Source organism: Branchiostoma lanceolatum, chromosome 15 (genome assembly GCF_035083965.1).
Source record: "Branchiostoma lanceolatum isolate klBraLanc5 chromosome 15, klBraLanc5.hap2, whole genome shotgun sequence".
Lineage (NCBI taxonomy): Eukaryota > Metazoa > Chordata > Leptocardii > Amphioxiformes > Branchiostomatidae > Branchiostoma > Branchiostoma lanceolatum.
This window is the reverse complement of record NC_089736.1, coordinates 4,873,035-4,887,255: the sequence shown is the minus strand read 5'-3', so window position 1 is coordinate 4,887,255 and position 14,221 is coordinate 4,873,035. Positions and strand designations below refer to the sequence as shown.

The window sequence follows — 14,221 nt, the reverse complement described above, 5'->3', positions numbered from 1 at the left end:
GTTAGTTTTTTTTAGTTTTTTTTGTTTAGTGGGGCTTACATAATTTTCCCCATTGAGACAAGCAATAAGAATCCTGTCTAAACTAAATACCTGTCCACATAGACCAGATTTTATAGTTCTCCAAAGTGGTCTTCTTGGGCAGGTTGTACTGTCTTTAGAACAACTTTATGACAACAATGATGAAATGGAAGCTACTTTAAGGAAGTAAAAGGGAAACTCTGTATACAGCTCTCCAGAAAGCCCCAAAGTGTCAAATTAAGACTAGCCTCGCTGCCAGGCTCTCTGGGTCATTTTGTGAGCTTATGATACACTTTTTACTATACTGATGCCATCTTCTTGTACTGGGCCGTTTATGCAGCCAGTCGGGCAGCCCGTAACCATTAGGACGAAGTCATCAGCAAAAGGTGTATTTTTAAAGCCCCCCAAAAGGCCTTCCCTGGGCGCCAAACTAGTACCGGGTCGCTAGCAATTTCCTACGGTGGCCAGAGAACAGTCTGCCCGCCCAGTCTTAATCAACGCTGAACCGCGCCCCTTATACTAGAAAGGGCCGGTCAACTCCCCGGCTAGAACTCCCCCGGTGCGCTAATTAGGGTTCGGCCGGCTGGGGTCTCTGTGCCACCGGGAGGAACTGACTGCAAGGTACCGGCTAAAGAGAACCGGCTAAAAGGCCCGATAAACAGTCTGGAACCCAGGGTACAAAAGGCCCAGAAAGCCTTCTATGGAGGCCAGATGAAAACGGATTGAACAGTTCGGTAAAACGTTTGAAAATGAAGTCGAATGCATCAGCAAAAAGTGTATTAATTATAAGCGCAAGAAAAGGCCCAGAGAGCCTGCTATGGAGGCTAAACGGATCGGACAGTTCGGTAAAACGTCTGAAAATGAGGTCGGTAAGGTGAAGACAGGAATGTGGGGATCAGACAGGGGTCTTCAATAAATCCCCAGGCTAACAAGGTGCAGGGAGCGTGTATAGGGGAGGAACACTTGTCTGGTGCAGCTGTCGTCCCGTGGGAGGGAGGGGGGCATTCCCGTGTTCGATATACAGTACATGTGTGGGGCGAGGATAGCCTTTACCAGGCTCCGCGGATGGCTAAAAAAATAGTAGAATTTGGCCAAATAGAGTGAATAGTATGCTAAGGGAGTCGGCTATGGAGGTAGGGACCATTTGCCATCTTGAGATCGCAAACTGTAACTTCTATAGCGGACTAACTTCTCTGGCATGTTATCCGTCTATCTGGCCAATTTCTACGATTTTCCCAGCGTCCCGTGGAGCCTGGTAGACTGGTAGAGGCTATAGCCTGAGTGGCACCCTAGTTAGTTCCAGGACCCCTAGCCTTGGTTGGGGAAGGGAGAGCTATGGGAGGTCAACTAACTAGGGTGCTTCTACAGGCTCTGTGCGATCGCTGGGAAAATAGTAGAAATCGGCCAAATAGAGTGAATAGTATGCCAGGGCTAGCCGGGGTAGTCCGCTATACAGCGATCGCCTATTGAACTTCACTGTATAACGGACTACCCCCGGCATACTATTCACTCTATTTGGCCGATTTCTACTATCTTCCCAGCGATCGCGCGGAGCCTGGTAGAGGCTACTAGGATGGCAGTCAGGCGAGCCACTTTTAGGTCTGCTTGGAGAATAGAGAGTTACCCCACTCTTCTCGACATTGGGTTCAGGGGTTTGGCGCCTGAAGGCAAAATGCGATTGTTTAAAAGGTTAATTGGGGCGACATGAAACTTTCAACGAAGCTTTAGAAAATGGACAAAAGCATCAGGTAATCGTAGTAGCTCCGAGGCGTATATCAAATATACAGGAAAATGTCCACTTATGGCACCTGTTTCAACTTTCGAGCAAAATGAGAACCACTTCCTACTTCTATGGCTTTTAGTTTACAGTTAGCCGGCAAGACAGTATGTCTGATAGTTCTACTAAATTTGGAAAGTGGCAAATGTTATAATTAGTGGAAATTACAGGTTGGGACCGCACAAGAATGTAAATGCCAATCACCCACCGCGTCGAAATGAAAAGACACTCGCACATTTATCATTCGAAGACTACTTATTAAGTGATAATTACATACAAATTACCTGTTATCACTACAGTCTTTCTGCTCGCACGTGTACTTAAGTCAATATGATTGTCAGAGAAAGTTTTTGAGATTCCAAACGTTACAAGTGAGCGCGTCTTTCTTCCCTTAGGATATTGGTGGATGCTACGCAGACTTTCCAAAAATGCGGTTGTTCCAGTTTTCGTCTCTTTCCATCACAAGACAAGGGACAGAGTGGCGAGCCCAGGTTGCTAAATGTTAGTCTTTCGCTCTCAATTACTCCTTTAAGACCATTCGGAAAAAAGTCTACTCTACTCTAAAGAATAGCCAAGCAAAATTCTGTATTTCTGCCAGGTGATAGAGAAGGCTCAGAAGCCTACAACGCCCTCATCTCTGAACTCGGGTCCACGTTTCGTCAAAAATCGGTAAGTTGGCCGTCAATTTTACAGACACCATACTGTGCACATGTGATATCGTTATTCTCGTTAATATAATCTTCAGAGTAAATGTCCTCGCTTTGATTTTTGTGTGATGAAAGAATAATTGTTAAATCGTGAACAGGTGGATGGTGAGATTGCCGCGCCCTTGTTTTGGTTGACCTCTTGTGACCTCGACCGGCTCCCTCGCACACGTCTGTTTTCTCTGGAGAATTTATCATATAAACTAGATTAACATTAATCCGCCAGGTCACATAAGTTCACAACTTTGAAAAACTGTGGGTTTGAGGGAGCAGCACACCCCAGGTATGCACAGTTTAGATATACAGGAGTGCATTATACTGGGGGACGTTGGGTTGGACATCTGTTTGGACGTATCTTTTCAGGGTGGCTTAATTATGTACCCTGGTGGAACTATGTTAGTAGATGTTAGACCCACGTCCGACTAACTTTTGTGGTAAATAAAGTAATCTAAATGCCAGACTGTTTCCGGGGTCAGGCTACACAGGCCAACTTCTCGGCTCTAGATCCAACATACCCCCAGAGAATTTCTACAACAGATACTATAGAAATCGGGGGTATTGCATCCAGGCTATAAAGAGAGCATTTTAGCCTAGTGTTTTCTTGGGATCAAATGTGAGTATGGATAGATAGCAACTTCGGCTAGAAGAAGGTTGAAAACTGAAAGTGCTAGCTACATGTATACATAGGTTCTTTTCCAGGCGCCAGATGTTTTGTTCTAACCTGTCGGCCGCGTAACGCTAACGCAGAAGTCGATAAAAATTCTGTCTCTCCAAAAAACATCACTGAAACGATAAATGGATCCCCCTTTGAAGATAAAAGATTCACAATCTACCTCCAAGCAAGATAAAATACGGTTTTGATGTAAGTTTATCACTCCCCTCTCTAGACACACGGTTTCCTTTATTTTCTTTTGCCCCAGGGTGGATTAGTTGTGGCGTGGTGCAGTGTGCTTATCTAAATCTACAGGTGTCATACACGCAATCGAGCAGTCTTACTTTGTAAAGTAGAGGGCTTACCACAAGGACAGACTTTATTCTGCAATGGGCATGGTCTTACTTGTTGTAACATCTCATCAGCTTGTTGGTATGTCGTCCCTGTTAAGTTTTTGTCATAATGTTTTTATCGAACAATGCAAACATATGACAAAGGGACTTGCAATTTGTTACTGTCCATGAAGAATGGAGGTGTGTGTGTGTGTGTGTGTGTGTGTGTGTGTGTGTGTGTGTGTGTGTGTGTGTGTGTGTGTGTGTGTGTGTGCGCGTGCGTGCGTGTGTGCGTGCGTGCGTGCGTGCGTGAGTATATTATACATTGGTAACATTTTTGGTCAGAAAAAAATGTAGAATAATGGGATAATGGGTTTTAACTACAGTTGTTTTTTCCGGATCGCTCGGCAAGGCATTTCGGGTTACCTGGTTAATTATTCTAAACACGCACATTCGTACGACTCGAACCCTCCGGGCCGAATAGTTCGCTAGGTGGGGGAGGTGGATAAGGATTTACTTTAATGCTAGCCTGTAAGACATGGCCTCGCTTGGCTTTAACGATCAGTTTCTTCTTTTGGTACATCTTTAGGCCATTTTCACAAAAGCGCTGCCGACCTCGATGTTTTTGTCGGTATTCTTAGAAGCCATCGTATAAAGAAAATGGACTATGCGTATACGTAAAAGACGGTATGCATGAAAGGCGTCGTTTTAGAGGGGGGGGCGAGTTTACCTAGGTGGAATCAACGTGGTTGGGCCCCCTTTGCCATAACGGCAATAGCTTTCAAGTATCGTATCCGCTCTGTCAGTATCAAGAAGGGATTTAAGGCTGAAAGTCACGGAAACACATCTGATGGTTTCTTTTCAGTCCTTCTAAAAACCAGACAGTGAAAGAATGATACCTTTGGCGGGCTATCACTTTATACTGTAACTTTTATCTTAAAAGTGTGGTGCCGTGTGGCGTAATGGTTTTGGTGTTTCGCCCAGAATGCAGAGGTCATGAGAAGTTCAAATCCCCTGACATGCCACCGATGTTGTGTACTTGGGAAGGGCGCTTTACACGACTTTCCTCACACGATCTAGGTGTGAAAATGGGTGAATGACGTAAAAGGCGATGAATGAGAGGCCAGCCCTAGACACAGTACTAGCAGATAACAACCCACTGCCACTACGGTCGCGGTGGTTTTAAATCCACTTTGTGAAAAACCCTAATAAACAATAGCCTCCGATGCAGACTCCTCCCGGCTGTTTTCTTTTTCAAGTTACATTTTTTATACTATTACATTTTTTTTTCTTATTGCCGGCCAGCAATAAGAAAAAAAATGTAATAGTATATAAAATGTAACTTGAAAAAGAAAACAGCCGGGAGGAGTCTGCATCGGAGGCTAAATAAACAAATAAATTTGCGGTGAAGCGGTCGCCGCGGAAATCACGAACGTAAGACCACCGCAGACGTATCCTTTTTTACAGTATTCTTTTCGTACTTTGCCGGGAAGGGAAGACTGTTGAAAGCCAATCCCACTGCCAATTTTAGTATAATTGCGACGGCGTCTGCTGTCTAACAGGCTACAGTAACGATCAGCTTTGTTCAATTAGGACAAAATCTCATGTTCTTTATGTCGTTAACACGCAAGGAGCGTTGAATTTGAAGTCGTTACAATTGACGATAATAAGATCTAATTTTCAAAGACTAGCTAGTGGCGATTCTCTTCTTGTTTGCTTCTTCTTTTGTGTTTATATTTCGGCCGAAGTGGTACAACAAATACAGTTTAACATTGCAAAACTGGAATCAGAATTCAGGACACTTTTATTGTCAACATCATACATCATACAGAATGAGATACATATTTTACAAGCACAAGTATGTCAATAAACTGAACAAAGAAGTACAATGTTAACTACTCATTCCTACATCATATATTCAAAGCCTTAATCTGTTAGTATAATATAACACAGAGTAGTTAGTCCGGCAGAGACTATCCAAATTTAAACCTATTGTAGCTCTCTGCTAGTCTGGAGTCCAGCCTTGTTAGGACGCCGCTATGTGGCGGGGCCAGTAGTAGCAATATTACCGTTGGGAGCGGACCAAAGCTCTTAAACCAGGCTGGACTCCAGGCTAAGTCTCTTCGTCCTCTTAGGCACATACAGTATAAAGAGGACTAGTAAGAGTACTGTACATGTAATAGGTTCGGGTACTAGGCTGAGATGAATTGATACCGCCATGGGGCTTAAGCTTTTCAGGATAACCCTTATGAATCCCTTGCAAGATTTTTTTTTTTAATTATAAGAATCGATGTCCGTCATGTCGCTTCTAAACATATGCATTTAAAAAAAACGCAGTATTTTTCGTCCATAATCATGCCGGTAAAGCGATATATGTTATACATATTCAACAAAAACACTACGATTGAGAATCAGTTAACTTCTGAGGTATCGGTGTGTTGTTGTTTTTTTTTTTTCTTGTATTTCTGCCAAGATTTCTTTTAATGTCCTGCGTCAGGCTGTAAAGTCGTGTCCAAAACTTGTAAAACGTGTAAAATGGACTACCCTACCCTTAAGCTTAGTTACACTTAGCCTCTACCAGGCTCCACAGGTCGCTGGAGAAATAGTAGAAATTCGGCAAATAGACAGATAACATGCCAGAGGAGTTAGCTGGCCTAGGTCGCAAACTGTACTCCATGGGCAGCTAACTCCTCTGGCATGTTATCTGTCTATTTGCCGAATTTGTACTATTTCTCCAGCGACCTGTGGAGTCTGGTAGAGGCTTAGTTACACTCGCCCCTTGTAACTTTGTCTGACAGGTGGACTCTGAGTTTGAAATATCCGTTTGTCATTTCATTTTGCGGCTTTCTGGGTCGAACCAGAACAGTTGGCCATTTGAAACTTAGCAGTCTGCGGTACAAACTTTTCACCCCGACACTCTCACCACAAAACCCGTAATTTCCCCCTGTTTTTCTCGCAATTTCACACACAATGGTCGCAGTGATTGGGTAGGAAAGTGGCACAAACTGCACCCCTTTGTGGTCTCTGTGGTATCAACCACATTTCACGGTCCTCTTTAAATCGCCAAATTTAGAAATTGAGACGTCAATGAAGATTCTAACAACAATGGTTCAATGTCCCCATAATGGACCACGATTTGACACATAATAAAAAGAGTTGAGTAAGAAGCCGACAAAATACTGTGTATACACAGAAACTTTTGATTAAAAATTTAGATAATGACACGTTATGGATGAATCCATGGATTTGAAAAGTCACGGTATCTTGATTTGATAAGCCGTCAGTCCTACTTATGAGTACATCTTTACATTGAATAAATGTGACGTTTTAGTCTGCAACAATGACTTTTTGACGACTTGGAGCAAAATTTTACAGTTTACAGTAAAAAGACACAAACTACACTTCATAATTCACCATTTTCCAAATATAAAACCACGAACCCAACCAAATACAGCAAATATTATCTGGTAAAGTCATCAGAAATCGGCGGTCTGTTGGGGATTTGGGGGATTTTCTGCATTCTCACACGCAGGGTTGTGTAAGTACGGGGTAAATGATCGTCTGTAGGGAGGGAGGGCGGCTATTGTTTGCACAGGACGGGCACACGTCACGGCAGCCCCTCTGTGTGTGTGTTAACGGCGGGGACAAAAGTATAACTGGTTAGCGTCACTTCAGAGCCAGATAGACCAAAAGAAACTACAGGGGAAACGTGTATCTACCCAACATACAAATCAGCATGGTATTTACAGGTTTGCGTAGCAAAACCTTTGTTTGATCCGTTGGCATGTGTGGTGGCCGCCATCTTGATATTGACGTCACAGGGTCGCGATACCATTTTATTCCGAGGGGTGTTTTGGGGGGTCGCTAGCGTTCTCTCTATTTTTAACAAATCGGCAAAACTATCACACATTCAACTCAAATAAAAAGAAAATTCCAAAATCAATTCATATTTATAAAAAAACTCCGTAATCGCTAAACTAACATAGAAAACCTGAAGTATATGTATCAAAGTTCAGTCTTTAGATGCTTGTGTCCTTTGAATGATCACCGTCCATTAAATCTTGACAACACTTATCCATATTTCTTCCTGACAATTCCAAAAGCCTTGTTTTTTTTTCTTTTCATCTGATACCTACGCTAAGACGTGTAGACGTTTTGTCATGTCATATTTAGAAATAAACAGTTCGTTTTTTTGTTTGTATTTTGTTTGTTTGTTTCTTTGTTCCAACTTTGTACATGGAGGTTTGAACCCCCTTGGTTTGCATTTATTAGTCATAGATAGGTTGGCTTGTAAACAAGTCTAGCTAGTCACGATACTGCTGAAGACAAAGTGAGGTACTTATTCTTTAACCAACTCAGGGATATCTATATCCATCTAGAACGACCGCGACTGCCTGATACAATCAGTTAGGACGTGACTAGACGTTACAATTACTCGGAACGCCTTTCTGATTTATATTCTTTTTATCGATTTCTTTAGCGAACCATTAACTGACGTAAAATGGCCAAACGTCCCCTGTCTGTATTTATATTGAATCATTCCTTTAATGTGGGCATTAAAGGTCCTTTCTTTTTTCTTACCATTGTGAGATTTGATTTGATTGATTTATTTGGCTGTAAAAAATAGTACAGTCAGGGCTACCCAACTAGCCGAATGCTATTACAAAGGGTTAGCCCTGGGAACTGAACAATATACACAATTCAATACGAACTTTCATAAAGCACATTGAGACGCTAAAATAAGAGTAAAATACATATGAAGGCGTACACAAGATACAGGGTTAAGATACATAGAAAATTTTTACCAAACTAGCACAAAACTACCATTGTGAGATATGGAGATTTCTTACATCAATGATTCTTCTTTGTATGCCTACGTATTCCTTGTGTATCATTGTGTCTGCGTGTGATAATTGTGTAACTGATAATCATCATTATTACCTTGAAGCATCGAATTACAGGATATCAAAATGAATATTACCTGCTACAGCCTTTATATAAAGCTAACAATTGACATTCAAAAGCAGTGGTCTGATATATTGTACTTCCTCAGAAATTGCTGATACATGTATTATGTTTAAAATTAGTAATGTTCCAAAACATAACACCATGAATACAAGGGAAACAAATATGTATAGACAACACAGCCAGGAAATACAAATCAAGTGTAGAAATACATCAGCCATACATTGAATGGTCATTTACATTTCTTTTGTGTCTTTAAATCTTTCCACACCTTTTGTGTTTTGTTACGTGTGCGGCTTCCATTCAGACAACTGCGGCCTTTGACACAAACCAGTAATTGATATTCATGGGCCCAACTTGCACCCCAAATACGCCGTCCTAGCACTACCTCGCGCAGACACAGTTCAGGACAGACCCGGGGTAGAGGGCTGTATACCGGCGATACAGCGTCGTTTTAGAAATACGGGCTGCAATATACGTGTATCCAGAGGATATCTTACGCTCCAAGGATATATCTGTTACACCTGTAGTATGGGGATTGCTGCGTGAGCTGAATTTGGGTAAGTCGTTTACGAATGTTCGCTTCGTTTCAGTCCATGTGTTGCTCATGTGTTGTCGCTTCGTAGTACTTGTTTTTCTCAACCGTTTAGCTTCGTTCTAGCTTTCCTAACGTTTATATACAGATTGTTGTAGAGGTTGGGTGTTTAAGTGTGTCTGGTTGTGTAGAAAATTGGTTATGAATGTTGTTTTTGTAGTGGACTTTGCCCGTACCGCCCTCCCACTCTACCTAACGGTCGGCTGCCATATGCCGGTTATGCTTACTTTACCCAACGGTCGCTCGCCAAATGGCCCGGCTGTTTTGCGTTATCCCAAATTGACCAGACAATCAAAAATTCTCTAGAAACCACGCTGGGGTTTGAGATTTCAAAGGTCAAAGTAGACAGATTTGATCAAGTCTGGCAGTCTGGCGGATGTTCAATTCAAAGTAGCCCATAATTACGTAATCCGTTTTAATTTTGGTACCGCAGTACACATGTGTGTTGATTTTGGAGTTGGATTATTGAGTTAGTGTATGCATAATTTATGCATAGTCAACAAGTACGAGCTAAAAACTTTGCCTGACAACAGTGTTATACATGTTTGTGTGCACCTAGAACGAAAACTTGGCCTTGAGACAAGTGTCTTATGTTTGTCATGCCGTTTACACCATTGAAATATCTCAGCTGCCATGTCAAAACAAGTGCCGGTTCTAGTTGAACTGTTCTTTTGCCAGAATCTTATATCTATCTATCGTACTAGCCTGTATCCAAACCTATTATAGCGCCCGAGTCTCTTCTGTCCTCTGCGCAAATTTGGGGGTTGTTGTAGAATTTCCTACGGGATATCTTGGCCCTAGAGCCGAAGAGTTGGCCTATGTAGGCCCTGAAAACAGTCTGACATCCAAGCTAACTTTTGAGGGTCTCGAGAGCTTGTGTTATTTTCGACCCGTTTCGTAACGTTTCCATTTTAGGCCCCCAGTCTTTTGTGACAAGGGTGTTCCAAACACCACGCTTGAAACCTCTTGAGAGAAGGCACAAGTCAGGCGACCCCGTTTTAAAACGGCCAGCTGGGCAAAGGGTAAAGGTCCATAAAGATTGGTCCTTTGGCGCCATTGTTGTTCACGTTTACCGTACATTCAATACTCAATAGCCCTCTTTTAAAGGGACCCATATCATATACAATCCAGCAAATCTTACCCACCAAGCAGGCGTGTTATTTTGCCCCATTTTGTTCGTCTTTTGTGTGGTTTGTTTATATTGGTCGATTAAAAAAATACTAGAAATCTGAAAATTTATATGCAAAAGAAGCCACAAATGAACATCTGTTTGGGGTTAATCTAACTGAACCAAGTTAGTTTTTGAACTACAAACGGAACTGTAGCTAATGTTGTGAATAGACCCCTTATCTGAAAAGAAATTATCCTAATTTGGGCTCCTATTTTCCACCTGCTGCCCCCCTCCCCAAGGGTTAGCACCAATGGTTCAGTGATTTACATCTGTCGATGAAATCTGTATGAAAAATCTGCAGTCCTCGACTATCGACAAATGCAAAACGCCGAGCTATTGGTGATATATTGCTTTAGATAGACATGTAACGTTACATGTATTTCCTTAGGGAGGTGGGCAAAATGCACCTTGCGTCTACACGTATTTTGGAGGGTCGCCAAATGTCTTTTGTCGATATGTAAACGTGTGACGACTGTTGTTTTTCTGCGTCAAGAATCAAATATTTTCATGTCTGCAAACTTCCTTGTCTTTCCTTGTTTTCACGAAAAATAAATGGCTAAGCCCTGAACTGGTTGAAATGGTTTGTTTGCCGTAAGGTTTACAGATGTGGAATGTAGCGGCTTAGGGGCAGAGTATTAGCAGTTGTTTTGAACCTTTTGTGTTTACGTTGAGCCGAGTGGTGGTAGTCTGGGTGACTTGCAATCTTTCCCTTCGGCTAAGTGGTGAGGGATTAACCGTTTTCAACCAAGGGGGGTTCAAATAGGTCAGAAAATGTTTTCCTTTTCATGTTTTGCCGAGAAATCATTCTACGACGCGTTGGACGATCGTACAATTTCATTAACATGCCGTGAGATTTTCTTTATTTTCTCACGTTGTACAGTACAAAATGTTTCATAGTAATTCATACATATCTTGGTTCAATTTTAAACCTCCTTAACTCAACAACGGTTCTCCCCTAGTCTTTGTCTTGTATCTATGTTAATCATAGTCATTACCTGTGTAAAAACCTGCTCTATTTTCCGCATGGGGCATATCCGTTCTTGCCATAACGGCTAAACTACGTGAGCTGCGTAGGGTATAAAAATTCCACGGGTAGGTCTCTGACCTTTTTGTCATAAAAGTTGCACAGAACGTAATAAATCAGTCGCTGGGAGAATATAGCTTTGCCTTTGAGCAACGGTATCACTTTACCATTCAGGTAGTCTTAGCCGTGTATTACGTTACCAGTTACATACTAATACCTGTCACACTAGTCTATGTGGTGTTATGTGATCGTTCTAAACACCACAAAACAGTGACATTTTTTGTGGACTCTTGGACTAAATGAAGATAAAAATACAAAACCAGTGTTTATGACAAAAACAGATGGTTTGTAGTTTCTGCAAATTTGTGTACGTGCTAACACATTAACACCTAGTACTATTTGCGGGGGGTAAACAACAGTACCACACACTTCTTTTGTTGGCGGATGATTACTATTGACTCAGGAGCCCCATTACGCCCCTTTGTCAATCACTACGCAGAGTTGTTTATGTTATTTCAGGCTTGCTAATGAATTTGTTATTAGGTTTAGCGGAATAGAGAAAGGTTCATTTACTGATCGAAACACAATATGTATATAGGTGGCTACTTATTCAGTACATGTTGATCTTTGCGGGGTAGTACTAAGTATTGGTTGCAACCTAACGATCATGTAAACAATGTTTTACAACTATCTGTACATGTGCTGCAGTTGCATTAAGACCCCGTTCACACTCATTTTTTTCAATCGCGATTGAAGTATAATCGCAATTGTTCGATCCGATCGCGATTGAACGCAAAGAAACTTTTGCGTTCACACTGCTTTTCGCCAAGTGGATTAAAGTACGCCGTGATCCGATCGCGATTGAAGCACGATTGAAGCATGCTATCGGCGATCATCTGGTAAATGTTGTTGTTGTCCTTGTTTTGTGTCTATTTTTCCGCTAGACATTGTCACTTGGTGCGGTAAATGTCCCTCTTTCGGTGACATTTCCCCAGTTTGGCCTGCACCTCCTCTCTCCCCCAGATTGCGATGAGGACCCTGGTCTCCTCATCGCGCCATCTGCCACCAGCTGAAGTTGCTGACGGAGTTTTATTCTTCTTCTTGGGCATTGTTGACGATGAAAAGTTGTTGTTGTTGTAAGAGAGCGATCTGACGAGCGGATTGGGTTTGTTTTCCCGCGCGATGCGAACTATGACCCCACATACCCGCATGTATGACCTCCCACCCCCGGAACCAGCCGAAATCTCCGCCGATCGCGATGGAATGAATCGTAGTTGTGTTCACACTCAAAATTTGATAGGATTGGATTGGATCCGATCGCGATTAATCCAATCAAACTACCTCCGGAGGTAGTTACAATCCAATCGCGATTGGATCGTTTTGGATCGTTCCAATCGCGATTGGGAGCGTTCACACTGAAAAAATCAATCGCGATCGGATCGATTCAATCGCGATTATACTTCAATCGCGATTGAAAAAAACGAGTGTGAACGGGGTCTTAGACGTTTATACTATAGTTGCTGTCGAATGTTAGCGGCTTTTCTTTTATTCTATTTCTCGATTCAATATTCAGAGACACGCTGCCCATGTAATATTATATTAGGATATTTTTGTTATTATAACAAGTATGAAGTCAATTTACCGCTTGAGGTATGGATTCAGATTTCCTATGAAGACTTGATTATATGCTTTATCAGTTTATGTCTTAATATTGTACAAAGACACCCCATTCACAGTCCCCGCCCCACAACATGGAATCGCCTGTTGGGAGTCTATTTGGCTTGGACGATTTTCTCTGTCAGGGCAGACCATAATATGTTGCTTTGTCGGCGACGAAAAAAGTTCGGCGTTGTTCAAGTACATGTGCATCCAATATGTAAAATAAAATACCACGTAAATCACAATTAAGCGAACTATATGCAGCGATAGTTTAGGTCACGGTGAGTGTATGTTACTTCGAGGGTTCTTTCGGCATAACTTGCCTCGTCAGGGGAAATATTAGCTTACATTTGGGAGTGTTCGGACACGGTTGGGCTGTTACAGGAGTATGGTTACCTCCCTGGTGACCGGAGCCCGCCACAGAAATATGTCATTTGGCTGTCCTTTGGGGAAAGCTTTCTGTGCCCTTGTGCTGATTGATTCAGTAAAATGCATACGGACGCAATACAGGTCAGAAATAGAAATGGGCATTATTCTGACAAATAATATCGTCTGCATGCTATGATAATACTGGATATGATCTATGGCTATGTCTGATCATGTCTTTCACTGCTTGCAAATAGTCTCTATCTAGCTGGCTATCCCCCTTTTGTTCTAAACCATCTAAAACTTCCCATAGATCATGAAATTTGCACTGGAAAAACATTGCTGGTTTTTGTGTTATTTTTTTTTTACTGAGCTGACTGTATATAATTTCGCACGTATATTTTTCAAATTGCATGTAATTTTACGCCAACTTGCAATTTTACATGCAACCAAAGTATTCCTAGCACACATATATGCCTTGTGTTCAGGACCTGAACCTGAACATGAGTTTAGGCACACAGCACTATATGCTATACCTACGTGCGCCCTGTCACCTATCTAGACAGGTAGTCCCCACTCGCACCGGGGGTCATTTATCAGTGTTGTTCTTATCCGTGTTTTTATGGGCCGGACTCTGTGGGAGGCCAGTTTCATGTCACTCAGGAGTCACGACCCAAAATCGCTCCGCCTGGCATGTCCGTGATGTGGAGTATTGTATTTGTGTTGTAAATGGAGAAGTTCGTTGTCGACAGGCTTCGTCAATATCACGTCTCTTGCAATATCCATGCAGATGTTTGAGATCTGCTATATCCTTCCATTGCCTGCTTTGTACTGTAGAAATTGGAGCTCAGTCACTTCGTGTCTTTCTAATTTATCTGCTTTCTTGGCATTTCCTATGCTCTCTCTCTCTCTCTCTCTCTCACTCTCTCTCTCTCTCTCTCTCGCTTTTCTCTCGTTT

General features: G+C 42.1%; 1 protein-coding gene across 2 annotated transcripts in view; it reads left to right on the top strand.

Moving 5' to 3' along the window:
* Positions 1 to 2,185: 2,185 nt before the first annotated feature.
* Positions 2,186 to 14,221, top strand: part of LOC136421196 (uncharacterized) — a 27,273-nt gene continuing 15,237 nt past the window's right edge. Inside the window, exon 1 of one of the 2 annotated variants that reach the window (XM_066408376.1) lies at positions 2,186 to 2,464. The gene's annotated coding sequence lies outside the window, so the exon portion shown is untranslated. Of the gene's footprint in view, positions 2,465 to 8,810; positions 9,009 to 14,221 lie in introns of those variants that run through there. The other variant, XM_066408374.1, reaches the window with a different exon arrangement.